Source organism: Zalophus californianus, chromosome 3, assembly GCF_009762305.2.
Source record: "Zalophus californianus isolate mZalCal1 chromosome 3, mZalCal1.pri.v2, whole genome shotgun sequence".
NCBI lineage: Eukaryota > Metazoa > Chordata > Mammalia > Carnivora > Otariidae > Zalophus > Zalophus californianus.
The window spans coordinates 31,454,669-31,463,112 of record NC_045597.1 but is presented as its reverse complement, the minus strand read 5'-3'; the positions used below and the strand labels follow the sequence as shown (position 1 = coordinate 31,463,112).

General features: G+C 40.4%; 1 long non-coding RNA gene across 1 annotated transcript; it reads right to left on the bottom strand.

The window, feature by feature from the left end:
* Positions 1–3,633: 3,633 nt before the first annotated feature.
* On the bottom strand, positions 3,634–7,850 carry LOC118356813. The gene is made up of 3 exons (XR_004819957.1): positions 7,820–7,850; positions 4,529–4,595; positions 3,634–3,691 (listed from the first exon to the last, which is right to left on the bottom strand). It is a non-coding gene; the product is annotated as an uncharacterized LOC118356813 (long non-coding RNA).
* Positions 7,851–8,444: the final 594 nt, after the last annotated feature.

The following is an 8,444-nucleotide window of genomic DNA, read 5'->3' as shown; positions in this document are numbered from 1 at the left end:
GGGTTTGCATTATGGATACCGATATGTACTTATTAGTGTATGAATTCACATTTATATAGAATACTAATTTATAACTTATTAGTTTGCTCTAGTGGCCCCCCTCTATCTGTGGTTTCACTTCCTGCGGTTTCAGTTACTTGCAATCCAGAAGCAGATAATCCACCTTCTGATGAATTATCAGGTCAGTCATAGCCTAATGCTACACCACAATGCCGACGTCATTTACCTCACGTCATCTCGTCACTCAGACTTTTTATCATCTCACATCAAAACAAGAAGAAGGGCGAGTACGGTATAATAAGATATTTTGAGAGTGAAAGAGAGACTATATTCTAACTTTTATTACAGTATATGGTTATAATTGTTCTATTTTATTATTGTTGTTGTTAGTCCCTTACTGAGACTAATTTATAAATTATAAATTAATCATTATCATAGGTATGTATATAGGAAAAAGCAGTATATATAGGTACTATATACCTATGTGTGGCACTCTCTGTGATTTCAGACACGCAGTGAGGGTCTTGGGATGTATCTTCCATCAGTTAGGGGGGCCAACTACCTTTACAACACCTATGGAGATAAGACTATGCAGGGAAACTCTTAAGTTTGAGAAATGTCACAGTGAAAGTCATCACTGAATGCCCTTCCCTAACGCAGGGGGGCACGCTGGCATGGAGAAGCCAGGAAAAGCATTCAATAGAATCTCCTTTCTTCTATAGTTTGAATGTTGCCACTTGGATACAACAAAAGATTGGAAGGGGATCTGGAATAAATACCATTTTCACTGCAAGTGGATGCCTTATCTAGCTGGCTATTTCTACGAATCATAACTCAGTTTATCTTCAGTCTAAGCTGAAATAAATTATACATGTGAGACTGAGATTTATTTGGCACATTTATGTCTAAATATGAAGACTCACTTGTTTCCCACTAGCATTTCTGCATACCTGTTCTTCCACCAATTATCACAAGTAATTGAGGTCTGAAGGAAGCCATAGATTTTTGGAGTTGAGCTTTTTGGAAATTAATGGGGACTCCTTTGGCTTTGATGCTTGCATCTATTAATATGACTGTGACTCTCCTTTGTTTTCCTACGAAGGCTGTGAAACTGTGGTTATTTCTACCAGCAGAGCCTCCACATTTCCCTTCTTCCTATAATCCCTACACAGTCTCTGTAGCCAGTTGGCCTGGATTTGAATCCTGATTCTCTGACTTACCAGCTGTGTCACCCTGGGCAAGTTACTTTGCTTCTCTGGCACTTGGTTTACTTATCTGCAAAATAAGGAGTAATTTCTCTCTGCCTTCAGGCGTTAGGAGGGTTAAATGAGTAAATATTTATAAAGTGCTTAGTATGGTGTCTGGCACGTTTGTACTACTACATAATTATCTGTTAAACCTATTAAAGGTTTCACATTTCAAAAACACCTTGCTGAGTCAACTATAGAGGATATTCTATTAATGTTTACTAAGTCTTTTTAAAATTCACGTTTTAAGATACTTTGCCAAAAAATGAGTTCAGATTTCTTCAGTTAGCAAAAAAGAAATTATACTTTGCTATGGGTGAACTTTAAGGAACAAAAACTGGCTAACTATGCACTATAAAAAACTGCTTTCCTTGAAAATACCGGGGGCCTGAGGGCTGGGCCGAGGGCATTTGGGGGTGGTTATTGAACGTTGTGGACAAGATGGCAGGGAAGAGAAGGGCTGCATGAGGTTTAGCTTCTGGGGAGTCATAGCTCACTGAGATTGCTCATTGCTGAGTCCATGGCAGGACGCTCGCTTGGCAGGTCTCAGCAAATCTTACTTGGAGTTCTTCAGTTTTACTCACACCGTATTTCACTGCTATATGGGTTAAGGAAAAGTCACAAAGCAAGGCAACAGCTAGAAAAAGGGGAGTGATTTGTTTCATGAATGTTTAAAAATTTCCCCAATTCTCAAATGGAACAATTTCCATTAAGCCAAAATAGCTTAATGCTATACAACAAACTTTTAGAAGGCCAAGTTTTCTCTACAACAAAATAAATACAAAATTAACAAGCTATTAAAATTCCTAAACGATTATATTATATTGTATTTAGAACATTTTTCCTTGGAAGCAAAAATTTCAGGATCCTCGTAGGATGATACAAATGAGGTCAGGAAACTGAAATGTGCGTGACGGATGCTCTAGCGCAGAGTCCACTGTAGAAATAGTTGTCCTTATCTGATATTTCGAAAACTGATACAGATCTGGTATTTCTTCCTAAGACTGGCTCTGTATTCTCCTTTTTTTTCCCACAATGTTGATTCGGGTTAGGAGGATGATTAGGTTAGAGCGGGCTAAATTATAGTTCAGTAACAAATGACGCCACCTCTGACTGGTCACCGACCTCTCCGTTCTGGTTAGTGCGGCATCCTGGAGCCAAGTATCCTCTCCGCTCAAGGCTAAAACCTTTGCCCCTTTTGCTCTTCCTCACCCCTCTAGCTAGAGATGTTTACTGCTTGTTACTCAGTGCAAGGCTCATAGTGAGGACTGGAAGCACCTCCGCCTTCCTCAGGGACAGATAACTTGCCTCGACTTCTCCCTCAGAAACAGATTTTACCGGAGCCCTGAGGGTGGAATGTTTCCGGTCCCTCCCATGCCACTTCAAGCTTTTGTTCTTTCTTTAAAGATTTCATTTATTTACTTGACAGAGACACTGGGAGAGAAGGAGCACAAGTAGGGGGAGTGGGAGAGGGAGAAGCAGGCCTCCCGCCAAGCAGGGAGCCGGATGCCGGGCTTAATCCCAGGACCCCAGGACCATGACCTGAGCTGAAGGCTGACGCTTAACGACTGAGCCACCCAGGCGCCCCTCAAGCCTTTGTTCTAAACTGGTTCCTGGCAGTCCACGTTTGGCCTTTGAGAATTCATTAACATTTTAGCTGGGTTTTATTTCCCCTTACCTGCTTTTATGGTGGCTAACTCCTCCTCCCAGGCTCTGGCAACTGTGACAGTCATGTGTCCTTTCCTCCTTTCAAGAGTTTGGTCCCATTCGTACTTTGCTTGGTGCCTTGTAACCTCACCTCTCTGATGGCCTCAAGAAAAGTTATGATTTTGTAGACTATCTGACTTTTCTGATTGTTAGGGTGGGAATGATGTTCTGCAACTTTATGCATTTTAAGCGGAAGCTGAACTGATATTGAAGACTTCATCAGACTGTAATTGTCTAGGCTTCTATATCCCAGACAGGAGATGTAGAAAGGCAAAAGTTCCAGAAATTTAGAGGAACAAGCTATATTTGACCCAGCCAAAGGAGCATACTCTTGTTCATCTTATTAATGAGGCAGAAACCTGGAGACTCCGTATGTCCTGTTCAAAAATTTCTGCTTAGCTAACCATTTCATGTGGAATTTAATCATAATCTTTCTTATAGTCAAGACCACTTCAAATTGGCCCCCAAAGGCTTTTCTCAACATCTCCCAGCATGCTCAGCGGCACCCGTCCTTCAGCTGCAGGAGTTGACAGACCTCAGAGTGGGGTCAGACTTCCTTCCTTCAGAATCCAGAGTGGGCCACTTGTTAGCTCTGTGCCCTGCGGCTAACTGCTTAACCTCTCCATGGCTCAGCTTCTTCATTTGTAAAAGGGAAAAGGTAGTAATACTTACCTCATAGGTTTGTTATGAGGTACCCAATGTGGTCTAGACTATTCCCATTTCTCTGAGAACCTCCTCTGTAAAAGTAGAATATATAAAACACTCATGTTCAGCTCAGGTTCAAAATGGTATCACATTTCCCTTTGCAGTTCTTAAGATTAGCCTTTGTGAGCAGGTAAGAAAAATGAGCTACTTCCTATGGGAAAGTAGGAGGTCCTTCTCATCGCCTTAGGACAATAGATAAAGCTACCTGGTTTGATGAGTTCTACAGTGTATATCATCATTCCCAAGCCTTTTCTCCCATTATCCTGTTTAGCTTAAAATCTTGTTCTTACTGAAAGAGTGTTATAATTAAATAATAATTGACTTGAAGTTCTAGCTATCTATGGAGTTTAAAAAAACATGAGTTCTCTGGAAGGTAGCCCTGCCCACTCTTCTTGCACTAGGAACCACTTAAGGAAGTAGCCAAGGAAGGAGAGGACAATGTGTTGTTGAGACCATCGGGAGTGTATACATGGCTGAACCCTGTTAGGGCCCCTCTATAAACTTCTAAGATTCTGGCAGGTGGGTGTGGAGATCTACTCATCTTGCAGCCACCATAGACAAGCCTCATAGGTTCCTTTGCTTGTTAATACTGCCACCTACCATTCTGGGGTGACTGGCCTCTGTGTCTGGGGACTGGTTTCAGATTTCACTCAGAGAGCTCCCCAGGTTTTGAACCAGCGGAGGGAGAGTGTTCCCTCTCTCAAACTTAATTTCTGAGTTCTTTCCGGACACCATCCACATGTTTATGTATTTAGTGCCCACAGAAAGATCAGGCCCTGGAGGTATTCTGGGTGGTAGACCTTGCTCTAATGAGTTCAGACCTTGCTCTAATGAGTTCAGACCCTTTAGATATACTTAGCTGAGCTTACTGAGTGAGGAAGATGGGTTACAAAAGGTTCCTGACACTGCTTTGTTTACTGAGATGAAGTGAGTAATCTGCCAAAAGAAAAGACAAAAGGAAAATAAACTTCAAGGTTATGTTGTAGCATATGCAAAAGCCATAAAAATTACCTCTAGCGTCTGGAATTGCAGCCAGGTACAGGATAGGGGCAGAAAATTTTCTGAGGTGGAGAATGCTCATTGTGCTCATTTTTAAATCCCTTATCCAGCCCATCCCTGTGCTGGGTGCATAGTAGGTCTGTTGGTTGACATAGCGTGTACTGAACAAAAATGTACTGTTTGATTGATGCTTATAGGAGCTGACTTATTTTGTCACAATAAAAAAATAATCCTCCATAGGCTTTGAAAATGAAGATCACAGTCTAAGCAGATGGCTGTCATTTAAGGAGAATCCACAGTGTGCCCATCTGTGTGCTAAAGATTTTATGTAGGGTGCCTCACTTATTCTCAGAAGAACCTGCAAAGGTAGAGATTACTATTATTGCCTCCATTTTTAGTATGAGGTATCAGGGATAGAACCAGGATTTGGAACTGGTGTTCTGATGAGGTTTAGGAGACAGGGAACTGAAAGAGAGGTAGAGGGTTCTTACCCTCCTTTCTGTTACATCATTCCTGCTCTACTCTTCATCCTGAGATGGGATGAGGGCTCCCATGCCCGGGTGGCAGGGTATGGACGACTCATTTACATATCACTTAGATTTCTTTTTATAGACTGGTGTATGTAAAATCAAGGAATTGATAAACACCTCCAGCTTGCTGAGCCATAATTAATTCCTATGCCATATTCCCCATTTTTAATGATTAAAAAAGTCATACTTCCACTACTTCCTCTGTCTAACCAGCATTCATTAGAACTATTGTTAGCCTAACAAATCCCCTGGTACTCATCTTAAATCATCTTCTCACTTAATTTCATCCCCTTTGTTACTCTTAATCCTTTCTGAATAATGTCTCATTCTACTGCTTTCTGGACTGATTTGAACTTCTCACTCTTTCCCTGTGGATTTTGCTTGTCCAACATACTTATTTCACTCTCGTTAAATTTCCTTATTAGTCAGCTCTTCCACTTCCTAAATTGTTTTGTGTTTCATTCTAAATGATTTCTGACATTTAAATTATTTATGGTTAGGAACTTTGCAGAACCAAATGCAGTATTTTCCAGAATTGTACAGAATGTGCCTGGGGGAAAAGGCTAAGTGTACATCCATCATTTCCATCTTCTTCTTTAGGGACTGTTGTGAATGAATTGTGTCCCACGAAAAGCTAGGTGGAAGTCCTAACCCTTGGTACCTATAAAAGTGACCTTATTTGGCAATGTGGCATTTCCAGATGTAATTAAATTACGATGATGTCACAATGGAGTAGGATGGGCTCTTACCCTTAATCCAATATAATTGGTATTCTTATATGAAGAGAAGAGACACAGAGAAAAACACGTGGGGGAACGCCTCATGATGACAGAAGCAGAGATTGGAACGATACATCTACAAGCCAAGGAGTAGCAAGGATTGCTGGCCACTCCAGATGTTAAGAGGACGGCATGAAATATATTCTCCCCTCTAGAGCCTTCAGAAAGAGCACGGCCCTACTAACTCCTTGATTTCAGAATTTCTAGTCTCCAGAACTGTAGGACGATGCCTGTTATTTTTGTTGTAGGACATTCTGTTATTTTAAGCTACGCAGTTTGCAGTAATTTATTATGGCAGCCTAAGAAACTAATACAGGGGACGAGACCATTTCCTGATTTATTCTCCTCCTCACCTTGGTTGTCATGGCATTAAAATACTGGGCACTCAGTATACAATATATACTACATCATATATTCCTGGCACTGGGCTGATTGTAAGCATGTCATATCTGATTGAATCCTCATAGCCCCTTGACTTATTTTTCCTGATATACAGATTAAGAGACTGAGTACTGGTGCGGTTGAATCCATTCTAGTTAGAGGTGGACCTTGAATCCAAATGGATTGACTCCAAAACCAGTACTGTGGACCACTATGTTTTTCTGCCAACCACTGAAGCAGTATGATCATTTTCTTTTACTGACTTAACATTTTGAGGATTACAGTCTGTGTACAGGTATTCTAGCTTCATTATTTCATTTCCAATGCTTCTGGCGTCCTCTGTCCCCATTATTACTACTCACTTCTCTTCTTTAGATACATTTTAGTCACTAGTAAATTATAGAATCAGATCAGGAGAAACTTAATTATTATTTGTTTATGTCTCTGAGGAAGAGTATAGGTCAAAACAATTTCTCTGAAGCTTGCGATTCAAGATGTGTATCTCGCTATTAGGACACAAATATGCCATGTCTGCCTTTCCTTCAAGTTATAATTTGGTTAAAAAAAACTATTCTTGGCTGAAACAAGGAGCAATAATCAAAGATTCCTTGGCTTCATGTTCTGAGGCAATGTTTTGAAAAGCTTCTAAAGTAAACCAAAACCTTTTGGCATGGTTGAGAGAAAAGTCTGGAAAGGAGAAGCTCCTGCAACTATTCTCCCTTTCCTTTGGTTACTTGATTTCATTTGGTTACTTGATTTACATTTTAAACCTTTATTTTTGGGTTATATGTTAATAAAAAATATCTTAAAGTTTTATTTTATTATCTGTAAAGCACTTTCATATATATTATTTCTTTTGATTCACACAACACTCTTGAGATACAGTCAGGACAGATACTGTTATTCTTGTTTTAGGAATGAGAAAATACACTTGTAGAGGTGACATGTTTTGCTTAGGGTCATACAGGCAGTGAATGGAAGTGGGATTAGACCCAGAGTATTGTGGTTTCTAACATCCAGTTAAATTTTCATAAATCAATGCAACTTAATAATAAAAATTAACATTTATATTGTATATTTAATCTCATAATCCTCACAACCACATTATAAAGTAGGTTTCTAAAATTGCTATTTCACAGACCCATGGCCAGAGACTTAAAAAAGAAGCTTAGGAGGGTTGAGTAAATTGCCCAGGTCCCATGGGTTGTAATGGTACAGAGGATTTGAACCTACCACAGAACATACTCTCTGCCGTTTTAACCGTACATCTTCCCCAAAGCAAGCATTTGTTAATGGGATGGTAATACCAAGGAATGGTTTAGGGGGTGATGATACAGGAAAGTTGATCTCAGCCTGGAATCAAGACCACGAGTTTAGTCAAACGGGCGACCAGAGGGGTAGTGTAATTTGAACGAAAAGGCATTGAGTAGTCCTCCCTCATCCACAGTTCCGCTTTCCGCAATTTCCTTACCTGCATCAGCCGGGGTCGGGAGCGGATGAGCCTTCCGACGAATCATCAGAAGGTCAACAGTAGCCTAACCCTACGTCGCAGTGCCTGCGTCATGCTCTTCTCCTCGTCTGCTCGCGCAGGCTTCTCGTCTCACAGCATGACGAGAGTGGTGAGTACAATGCAATAAGGTATTTAGAGGGAGAGAGACGACATTCACGTAACTTCTGTTAAGCACATTGCTGTGACTGCTTCTCAGCCTTTTGGCTAAGGTCAGGTGTAGTATTACAGGATATTCTTATGATTGTTCTATTTTATTATTAATTATTATGATTCAACTCTGTACCTAACTTATAAATTAAACCTTATCTTAGGTATGTAATATGTATAGGAAAAAAGCATATTATATATATACAGGGTTCAGTACTATCCGTGACTTCAAGCATCTGTGGTGGTGGGGGGTGGGTAGGGGAACATATCTTCTGTGGATCGGGAGGGACTGCTGTGTATTTCTTTTACATTGAAACTTCAGTTGGGTCCAAATTCTCTTGGTTCCTAACTCACATCACTTAAATAATCCTTATTCTGACAGAGCACTTAAATAATTTACTTGACTTTTGAAATGCATACTCATAGGCCTTCTCCCCTG